The sequence below is a fragment of the Nyctereutes procyonoides genome, unplaced genomic scaffold, assembly GCF_905146905.1.
Source record: "Nyctereutes procyonoides isolate TBG_1078 unplaced genomic scaffold, NYPRO_anot_genome, whole genome shotgun sequence".
NCBI lineage: Eukaryota > Metazoa > Chordata > Mammalia > Carnivora > Canidae > Nyctereutes > Nyctereutes procyonoides.
In genome coordinates, this window is record NW_026575135.1 from 30,234,819 (window position 1) to 30,247,066 (window position 12,248).

Sequence of the window (12,248 nt, forward strand, 5' to 3'; positions counted from 1 at the left end):
CCAATGCTGGAAAATATACCTGCCTACTGCATATATTTGCAATCATGACATTGACTATGGCTGGAGAAAGATCTAGAAGCATACTGATTGTTCTCACCTAAATTATTAACTACTAACTTCAAATGAACCCTTCAACATAATGCAGTTCCTTTATTCATTCATTATCTCACAAGATAATTTCAAATATCTATTCTTTCTCAAATGTACACATACTTTTAGCCAATCATTTTACTTCCCAATTCACTGAGAGAATTGAAATTGACAAGAGAAATCCTATAAGCTTCAAATCCTCCATGTACATCTCTCTACTTTTCTTCCTATAGATGAACTCCCCACACCCCTATCTGAGGCCTTTTCATTCATTTGTAGACTAGAATCATCCTTTTTTGCTCCCTCAAGAACACCACCGTAGGTCACTTTTCTCTTCTTTCTGATCCACATCGTCATATATCCCTTTTCTATTTTCCCATCATCCTACTCTTCCCCAAAATAACATGCTGCTATTAAAAGAAAAATGAAAAAAAACCTTTTTATCCCTATTATACTGAGTTATTATCCTGAGTTATCACCCTACTCTTCTGTTCCTTCTTGTAGAAAAATTTCTTAAAACAGTTCTTTGCACTTTCTGACTCCCTTTCCTCCTCTCCTGTTCCCTCAGCAATCCTTACTCCTCTACTGGAAAACTGCTGACTTCATGCCCTCATATTGCAAATCCAGCAGTCGAGTTCTGATTCTTAAATTACTTATCTATAATCCACATAGGACACAGCTAATAATTCCCTTCTCCTTAAAATACTCTCTTCACTCGACTTCTTTAACATTATATGCTTTCCTCCTGTTTTTTTTTTCTTTATTTTCTGTGCTTTTTAAATCTCTTCAATGGAGATTCATCTTCATCTTCCTGACCTCTTAATGTTGTAATTTTTCCATTCCTATAATCTTTTCTCTTTTCTAGCTGTACTATATTTGGGATCTTATTTGGTTCTTTGTGTGTGTGTGTGTGTGTGTGTGTGTGTGCGCGTGTGTGTTAAATACCATCTATACAATGATGATTGACAACTCTGTGTTTCTAGTATAGCCCTCGTCTCCAAACAAATTTCCTGCAGTGTCTGAAAGGCATCTAAACATAATTGGCAGTATAAACCAGGGGCTTCCTACTCTCACACAAATCACTTAGTGGCAATTTTATAATTCTAAGAGCTCAACTCAATATATCCTGTAGTCACCCAGGGGTTCTGTCTGTTGCTTACACATTTTTTTCTTTTTTCTTTTCTTTCTTCTCTCTCTCTCTCTCTCTCTTTTTGTATCATACCTTACATCAGAAAATTCTGTTGGCTCTATCTTCAAAATATATTTAGAATCTTCTCAATTTTCACCACCTCTCGTTATAATCAGCCTGGATATATCCACTCTTGCCTTGCTATGGATATTTGCCATAACCTCCTAACTGGTCTCTCTGCTTCCATCTCCTATTTCTGTCCCCTAATGTCTATTCTCAACAAAGCATTCTGAATAGATCTACTAGCATAGGAATTAAAAGTCAGAATGAAAGTCAACATCTTTAAAATAACGTTAAGCGCTATATGATTTGTCCCCTGGCCTTTTATTCTCTCTTTGACTTCCTCTCTCATTACTTTCTATCCTTACCACTTTTCTACAGCCATACTGATATTCAAATATTAGGCAGACTCCTGCCTCAGCAATTTTGCTCTTGTTTAATGCCCTCTCCCTGTGATAGTATTCCCCTAGATTAAGGAATCTATCCAGATGGTGAGCTTTCTCAAGTTCTTTAAGTTTCTCCTTAAATGTCATCTTCTTGAGAGCTCTTCTCTTCTTCTTTTTAAATTTTACCCCTCTCCCCAGCATCCCAACTGGGCCTCTGGTCTTCCTTCCCTGCTTTACTTTCTCAATAGCACTTTGTGTCTTCTAACTTACTGTATAGATTTGTCAACTTTTGTATTGTCTTTTTTACAGGAGCTCCATGCAGAAGGGATTTCTATTGTATTGATTAATGTATTCCCGGTTACTAAAGAAGTGCCTTGCATATAGTGAGCATTCAATACATATTTTTAGCAGCTGAGTAAATGAATGAGTATTTGAATAAATGACTATTCTTTTTTTTAAAATTTTACTTATTTATTCATGAGAGACTGAGAGAGAGAGAGAGAGAGAGAGAGAGAGAGAGAGGCAGAAACACAGGCAGAGGGAAAGCAGGCTCCATGCAGAGAGCCCGACATGGGACTTGATCCCGGGTCTCCAAGATCATGCCCTGGGCTAAAGGCAGTGCTAAACCACTGAGCCACCCCAGCTGCCCATAAATGATTATTCTTAATCAAAAGCTGCCTTAATTTAGAAGATAGCATATACTGCGCTTTTAGTTTGAATTTGTGTCTCCTGGCACTATCCATGAACCATTAGAAGACACCATTGTTTTTACTTCATTGCCTAATTGCTTGTAGTCTCTAAGGCATTGGATAATGAAATGTTTAAGAGAACTAAAACTTTACATTAAGAGTCACTGTCTTCAGTATAGATGCTGATTTAGCAGAATTTTCTTTATTTTCATAGCCTGACATTTGAAATAGATTTTGAACTCAATGGCAAAGCATGATGGCACTATCCATAGACACATACATATACTCATACACACTTGATGATATTCTTTTAATCTACTTTTATCTATGTTTTGGAGGTCCATAAGCACCATTTATTACTACTCCTTTTATACTTGTTATCTACTTGAAGATACTATGATACCTAATGGTCATTTGTTTATTTCTCTTTTTTGTAATTTTCTACTCATCGTGCTTCAGAATTCTGAAATACACTTAAAGCACAGTTTCTAATGTAGACCATTATCAGTGTTGTAAGCTCTTGAGGTTGGGCCAACAGTATTGTTTATACAAAAATATATTTGTCAGAATTCCTAATTGAGACCTTCCCCTTACATTAGAAAATGTGGAAAGCAAAAATACCAAAAAAGAGAAAGAGGAGGAAAATTAAGACACAGCTGGATCACCTGAACACAGGCTCCTGAGTCAGAAAGTATGTGCTATATACCCAAGAAGTCCAGTCCACATTGAATCAGTCACTATTGCTATAAGGGAAAGAACTTTTAGAAGAGTTCCATTCTAATTATTATTGATGCCATTGAAAGTTCAATGGTAGGAAGAAAGCAGTGTTGAAACATATTCATTGGAAGTGTCTAAAATTCTGTCACCTAGCCTAATTACTTTTCAGTCCTTGAACATGATCCTGAGCCATTCTGCACTGGTATATATATATATATATATATATAGTCAAGTTTCACCCAGTATAGTATTTCTGACTTTTATAATGTATATCAATAAAAACATTTAAATTTTCAATGTCTTCACTATTGTTGACCATTTTTAAAAAGCCTATTGTTCATACAAAATGGCTTTTATGCTTGGTTTATGATTAAGTAATTGAGTGTGCGTTTTTCTGGTTTGGGAATCAAGGTTCATTTTGGTTTAAAATCTTGCCTTAACTATATTGAAAATTCAATATAATTAATTATTGACAGCAATTTGGATTTCTTCAAACCAAGAGAGATGTAATAGTTTGGGAAGAAAAGCTGCATATTAGCTAATGGCTGAAATGCAGGTATGGAGATTATTTTTAAGTTTCTATTATGATATTTTCAGCCCCCAAATCTGTAAATCCCTGGCCTTGACGAAAATATAATGGTGAAATAGGGCAGTGGTTTTCAATTATTACAGCTACATTGTCTGCAAGACTCTGCCAATCTGATCTTGACTTATTCTATCCTTAAAACAAACAAATGAAAAATAAAAAACAGAAAAATTACCCTTTATTCACATAAGAGATGCATTGCTAGGATAAATTAAACTATTTCTATTCATAATATTACTGAATTTTTGGGCAAATGCTGCTATATAAATGCAAAGAGCTATTGTTACTTTTACAAGGACTGAAAATAGTATATAAAGGGATGAAGGTTGGGAACAAATAAAATGTTCATGTTAGCTTTATTTCTGAAGAAAAACACTTTGGAAATGCGTAAGCTTAATCACACTTGCTTTTTCCTCCTCATAATTCAGAACACATTTATCTTTGTTCGTCCACAAAGCAAAATAGTTATTTCTAGCAGTTGCTCAGGATCTTGATCTCAAGCTCATGAAAATGCTTCAGCTCTCTGCACCAACAGAAGGAGCCATTTGACAAATTGAACATTTGAGTTATCACAGTCTTATGTGATCTCCCCACAATGCTGCACACCTCTTATCTGATTCCGATAGCTCAGGGACAACTTAACACATTGCATTTATCTTTATTGTGATTTAATTTTGAGCAGTCAGGATCCTGAGTGGAAGGAGAAGCTGCTTGAATTTCAAAATCAAGTTGCCCTGCTTGCAAATTGCTTCTCTGTTAAACGTTTGGAAAAATACCCATCATGACATTTTTGACACCCAATCCATTAGCGTCTTGTTTCAGCTTTCCTGACCTCAACTGCTCCTATTGTATTCGTTGTCCTGATTCTTCTCTCAAGTGATGTCAGCCCTTAGAACAAAGAACCTATCATTTTATCAGAGTTCCCTAAACCAAGAACAAGAAATGACTGTGGAAATAATCCCACTTGCTTTCTAATAATCCTTTGTGTTCACCATTACAAGCCCTCACCTCGGCTTCTGTTGCTCCCACACCTAAGGTGAAGAAGAGTAAGAATTTTTGTGCATGGCCATTGACAGGCTGAAAGATAGCCTTCATATGAGATGAAATCAAACAAAGAAGAAAATGATCCATTTATTAGAGGTGAAGGTATACTCTAGTGATAAGTAGTAGAAAGTAGAAAGTGCAACAGGCTGAAACTCAAGAGATATGGATTCTAATAGTGCTACCATCATAGGAAATGGGTAACTTTCAATAAACTACTTTTTTAATTCTCTAGAAATCCTTGCTATAATATGGAGGTGGACTAGATAATTTCTCTAGTAGTAGTCTTCAATATCTTGCAGAAAGAATAAATGCATATTTGTGTAAACAATTATAAACCATATGAAAATTTAATGGTCAAAACAAACCTTTTTACTTTAAAACACCCAGAGATAAATGAATTCATAGTTTATTCAGATTTACATTTTAAAGTCATAAATTTAGAGGTGATAAATGTGCATAACCCAATTTAACCTTAATAATGTCTTTAAATTGCTCATTTTCAAAAGTACAGTGCACATAAATTTATGTAAGTACAAGGCCACTGGATCATGTTTAAGATTCCTATGGTTAAAATGGAAAGTAATTTGAAATATTAGAGTCACATTCAGCTTAGCAAAATACTCAAGGCATACAAGAACCAAGAAGATCAGAATAACTATCTTCATTCCATGATCACTCAGAAGCACATGGACTCAATTTGATACTTTGTAAAGTACAAAAATGGTCATTTATATACTTCAGCTTAGGTAAATTGTTCACACTCTATTTTATGATTGTGTTTAGTTGAATAAACATAAACCAAGTGTGGATATGATGCAAATTCCTCTGCAATGGTTTTTAACAGTTTGATATCTGCTTCTAGGTTTTAAAATGGCATTTAATGCATTTTCTTACTATGAAATTATTGCATGATAGAAAAAATCCATCTTAAGGGTGTGTTGATAATACTTATGCAAGATATTAGGCTTTTTAAAATGATTTTTGGAAATAGTTTTATTCTGATTATTGTATTGTATTAGAGAATTTTGTTGAGAAAGTGAGAGCAGATCTTTCACATGGTACATACTGATGAGATGGGATTAAATGTTCTTATGTGCTTCACTGCCAGTCTTAAGATTCTGATTTTAGCATTTTGAAAAAGATGGCAAAGTAATATTTTTGATGCCTCTAAGTAATTGAGAGATACACGAGTGCACACTTTGATAGAAAAAGCCTTAGCAACTACATTTCAGGTATAGATCTGTTAGCGTCTCCTTGTATGACACTGAGCAAATCACTTTAACTCTGATCTTTACTTTCCCATTTGTAAACTAAAGGAATAGTATTTGGTGATCATATATTTTCTTTAGCTCTAAAGTTCTTGGGATACATGAGTCTTTGAGATAAACATGAATTTCCCATCACTAATAACTGTGTGGTTAAATTTTCTTAGGAAAAGCATATCTATTTTATTCTGCCTCTATCATTTGTTGTTCTACCAAGATAGAAGGAGATCAATATTAAGTCCTTCAGAATGAACTAATTTTAATCCTCAGAAGAACCCTTAAGGTAAAATTAAAATATATTTTCCAATTTATTTTATCCTTCATGTTCATGTATTGATATTAATAAACACAAATACTGTGGCCATCCAAAACTGTGAAATGCAGTTGATAGGGATTCTACCCATTTTATTGAAAGAAGATTTTGAACAGACTAACTCACTTGAGAGTATAAATATGTGTGCAGTGAGTAATATTTGTCAATAAGTTTCTTTAGAGAGAGCCATGTTGCTCTGTAAGTGTCCTCTTGCCAAATTTTCCATCCTACACAATTCTAGTGGGTGCTAGCTTTAGCTTAGCCTAGCTATATTATGCTCGTCCTGTTTCTTTTTGTCTAAATTGACTAATGGTCAAGTTAGTGTGGTTAGTTATTGGGTGATAAGGTGAGACTGAATTTTGGAAAGGAAATATAACCATATATGCCTACTTTTCTGATAAAACATCTTATTTGAAAATATGCATTTTTGTAATTAATACACACAAATGCCACCAATCTATTAATGACGTATCTTGCTTCTCAAGAGTAAATTCACTTGAGGAAAGGAAACCATGATAATCTTTCATAGTGGTGGAATTTAATAAAAATCTGGCTTCCTAAATTCATTCAATATTATGCTTATTTGCATTCTCTGATTTTCCTTGGTTGCTCATATTTCGTCCGATACAGGGAAGCCTTCAATAACAAGTAAGTTCCTAAAGTGAATTGTTCATGTTTTTCTATAGTTAGAAGTATATTCTAATTTTAAAAAGCACATATATTATCCACTAAGAACTATAGTAGATAAAATAGTGGATAATAGCAAATAGTTCCAAATCCATTAAAGCATAGGAGAAAATACCCAGTGGAACTACTGCATGCATATAATTCCTTTAGAACTGAATGTGCATGCCCATTTCCAAATATGGAGTTCAGGTCCATTAAGTTAGTTGCACTTGTAAATTGATATAAACTGCAAAATATAAATTATACTCTTGAGTAAGACCAAAAGATTTAATAATTACCTTGATATTTCTCTAGTATTTCCCATAAAGAGTAATATATATTAGAATCAGATTTGATATTTGATTAGCATAGCAGAATTACCTGGTAGTGTCCCTGGTTTTGTATTAAGGATCATGGGAGACAGGACACAGAGAAAGAAAATGATGAATCAGCTAATATTGACATTTGATATGCATATGGATTCATTATTTGAAATACATGCACACACACATGCATGCTTGTGTACACACACACTTGAGGTACCTATTTCCCGAAGGAAAACAACTGAGAAGCAGCTTCTAGTATATTCAGGGTGTTCAGGTCAAATTTTTTTTAGTTGCAAGTGAGAAAGAGCTAACCCAAATTATCTTAGGGGGAAAAAAGGAGCGAAGAATGTATTTTCTCATATAACTGGAAAGTTTCGTGATGTATTTGCTTTCTGAGCTCAGCAATATACAGGAACTTGAAAAATATCCTTCCTTGGCTCTGACTTCCTCTAAACATTGACTTTATTCTGCAGAAAGCTCTCTTTGTTCTCTTATCCTCAGATTCATATCTGTCCCTCTTATGAAACCCATGGGAAAAATTTGGTTATATGTAAAATATTCTGTAAAAAATACATTAGTTTGTTTTTTTGCATTTTTGATAGGAGACAGGCCTCAGAGATATGGAAAGAGGGTGAAATTCTCCAAGGAAATCAAAATAGAATAGAGAACTGATATTGGCAAATAAAAATGCTAGTAAGTCATCTTGGCTATTACATTCAACCTCAAATTGCTACATATTAATATTATCCAAACTCTTTTATATTGATCATCATCAATCCATGAAATATCAGTGTCCTCTGAGGAAAAATAGTTTCTATAATTAAACAATTTTTGAAAATGTTTGATTAACAGAATATTTAAATTCCTTTTTCCCCTACTTTACTATTTTCTCTAAGTTGCAAAGATGAGTGATAGATATAAGACCCTGTGGGAAGAGGGAGAGAGATTTCCACATGCAGAATTTACATAGGAAATGTCCAAGAACAAGTTCAAGGACCTTTAAACCTTCTGATTTAGAGGGTTTAAACTAGTAAAAAAGAGAGATTATTTGTGAATACATAACTTTGGAAATAGCTATTGCTATTTTGAGAGCCTCCACCCATCAAAACTTTCATGCTGCATAATTCTAGCCTGCTATAATTTCTGTGAATGATGCCCTCATTTCCAACCTCATGTGGATTACATATCACATCGCTTCCTGTCATGCAATACAGATACAGTGTCTCTCTCTTCCAGTCCTACACTCACCAGTGGGGAGTTGTGAGGTGTGCTGCCTTCTTATCTGTAAGTATGGTGAAGAGGATTTTTATGGAACTTTCAGCTTGAAATTTGCTCCCTGAAGTCTGGTGACTAAAGGTTGGTTCCTGAATTGTATATGAGAAAATGAAAGTGGTCTGTGACAGCATAGAACAGACTGTACTGGGATTGACTTATATACTCAGTTTACCAGGCCAGGGACGTGTTTCCTGTAGATAGATGTAATTATGTAGGATGAAGAGTCAGGGTGGCATAGTCTTCTGTCCTGGCTAGTAGAGCTATCCAGTTAGGCAGAGGGACCCAGTCATGAGGAGGATGGACATGATACATAGAAACTGCGGAAGAAGTCATAATGACCACTTAGAATTCAGTGAATCTAAATAAACTTTAGTCAAGATTCTCAACAAAAATATGCTGGTGAGACCAAGAGATATAACTTTCTGACAGTCTCAAAGAATATAAACCATTTTTTATTAAGTCCTTCCTTATGCTCTTACCACTCTCTCATTCACCCCCCTGAATGCCCAGAAAGGTCAGAACCTGGAGGAGAGCAGAGGCAGAACAGTAAGTTGAAGAAAATAACTTTCAGTCTAAAGCAAGCTTGGGCTGGGGTTGGAAAGAAGACATGCGTTAAATGAAATTCACAGCTTTGATTCATATCTTGGAACTGACAACCTGATTATGTATTGAAACTTTTTTTTTTTTTGACTAAAAGTAACTCTAGGAGTATCTAATCATTACTTACTAGTAGTTAATAGAAAAGAGTCATGGGCCTGCTGAAGTTTTCATTTAGGAGCCAGGTTAAGTTAATTTTAATGAATAAATTTTAAATATACAAATAATACTATATTTGGACTGTGATTATATCATGAATGTTATAGGTTTAATGTACCAACTTACACAAACTGTTAGTTTTTTGTGTTTTTAATTGTGCCTTTTCCAAAACAATTCACATGCTAGTCAGCTTGAGAATTCCTAAGAAGTTAGAGTAGATGGTGTTTCCCAAATCATTTGACCTGGAACCATTTGTTCACAATATACCCACTTGCATCTCAAAGAATACAATATTGCATAGCATTGGGCTTAGGAAGCTCTGTAGCATGTTAAAATGTAAAGAATGAATGGCAAGCAGCAGATCTGAGATTATAGAATAAAATGGTGAATAACCTCTTTTAGTATTCACCCAAACTCAGTAGGATAGGATAAGAATATACTAAAGGAAAATTATGGCCTATTCAAAAGAAACATCTGTTATATCAGAAGGCAGAAAAACTCTGGAAGTCAAAACAATATATACACTCTCAGAAATCCATGAAAATTCAAGTGAGCACAGAGGATGTAACAGAACTGATACCTCTATGAAAGATCAGACTACAGCCTAATCTGCTGTATAGAGTAAGTAAAAACTTTTTTGTGTGCAGAGCACACATTAGCTAAGATGCAAATTATAATAGTGATTTGAGGCTTTAACCATCTGGACATTCACTGATAGTCTCATTTACATACACAAAAATACATTCCTAACTTTATCAAATTTAACCTTTTAGAGGTGAGGGGGAAACTGATCAAACATCTAGAACAGAATAAATTCTTTGGGGCAGGAAAGAATTGATTGCTAACTTAATGGGAATTTTGGGGAAAAGAAATTATGTCATTTGGAGTCTACATAGTACTGGAAGAGTAGACTGCAGAGTGCAGTCAGATGCAAAGCATAGATTTTAAGAAGACAGTTTTTAAAATATTGAAAGACATCTGAGGTATGAGTCTATGGCATGATTCTGGAATAGACAATGACTCAAAAGTTTAGCAAATTAAAAAAAAAATAATTCTAACCTATCCCTCTGAGAAAATGAGAAATACCAATAGAAACTTGTTTTAGGGATGCCTGGTGGCTCAGCAGTTGAGCCTCTGCCTTCATTCAGCTCAGGGTGTGATCCTGGTGGTGGGGGGGATCAGCTTCCACATTGGGCTCCCTGCGAGGAGCCTGCTTCTCTCTGTGCCAATGTCTCTGCCTCTCTCTGTGTCTCTCATGAATAAATAAATAAAATCTTTTAAAAAGTGTGTTGTCTACTAAAGCTATGTAATGACCTTAGATTTAAAAGAGTTATAAACAAAATTTAAATGGGAAACATAATTGTCTAGATATGTGTGATATTTGTATACTGGGAAAAGTTGACCCAAAGGGTAAAGTACAGAATGAACCAAGGTGAATTTTAAAAAAATTAACACAGAAAAAGATGTTTTGTAAAGTTCTGATCAAAGAGATGAAAGTTAAATGTTACACATGACCCAGAATTTTGTTTTGTTATAAAGAATACTCAAAGGACAATTAAAAATCTGAATATATCACGTGGATTGATAATAGTATTATAAAAGTGTGATTTTTTAAAAAATTAGTAATTATACTGGGGTCATATCAGATAACATCCTTGTTATAATCTCTTAAGCCATGACACATGATAAAGAAACTGTGATCCAATTTTACCATGTCCATGATAATCAAATGGAAAAGTTTTAAGCACTGATTCTTGGTGAAGATGGCAGAGTAGGAAGAGCCTAAACTCTGACCTCTGCCAATGGATACACTAGATAACACCTAAATCAGCGTAAATGACCCAAGAAATGACCCAAAGACTGACAGAACAGCCTCTCCTTAGGTAATGATAAAGAAGAGGACACATGAAAAAGAGTAGGAGGGGTAGAGATGCTGACAGGAGACAAGCTTTACCCAGGAGACTGTTTGCTTATGGGAGGGAGTGCCCCTGCAGGCAGGAAGAGGGGAGGGGAACAGAGTCTACACCAGATACCCAGGCACAGGGAACTGCATTGAGAAAATGAATCCCCATAGCCTCTGGCTTTGAAAACTAGAGGAACTTAGTTTCACAAGTTTTTATTGTCAGTGGCACTGAACACCAGAAACTTTAAAAATCAGTGAGCTTGACTCTGAGAGGGCTGGAGATGATAGGAAACTGAGTCCCTGACCTTAAGAGATTGCATAACAAACAGCCCCACTGAGATACAGCATAGAAGCAACAGTTTAAAAACACCTAGGATATATAAGAAGATTTATTTACTAATCTCAGAATTTGCGCAAGAGAGTCAAAGGCAGGAGTCTTTAGGAGATTTCCCTAAGAACAAAAGAGCTGGCAGGCACTATTTCTGCCCCCTACCCCATAGCCTAGATACATAGACACCTGTGAGAACTAGCATAAATACTCTCCTCCTAGCTTACTATAACAGTGCATCCCATCCTGCATGTTCATGGACAGCTCCCTCCAACTTGCTCTAGGCTACAGATTCCCTCCCACAGCAGACACTTGTACACCTTGTTAACATAGCAAGCCCTGTCCCCACATTGTCCTGCTACCCTGCTCCCTCCAACCTGTTCCCTTCAGGAGCCCATCCAAACCAGAGCCAGAAGCCTAGCAGTATGCAAGTAATCCTGATAGTAGCTAGCTCCACTCCAGAGTGACTCATGTGCTGAGGAGAGGGGAAGATAACCACACACACACACACACACACACACACACACTAGCTCCACCACTGCAGCCCCAGCAGTAAGTTGAGGGTAGACAGATGGCCTCACTTCGGGTCCCACCTGCAAATGAAAGCCTCACAGGAGAAAACACAGGGAGAATACCCTGCAGTTTGCTGTGGCTGTAGCTCTGGCAAATGCGTGGTCTGACTCAAGCCCAAGGTAGTCCTACACTGACTCATTCC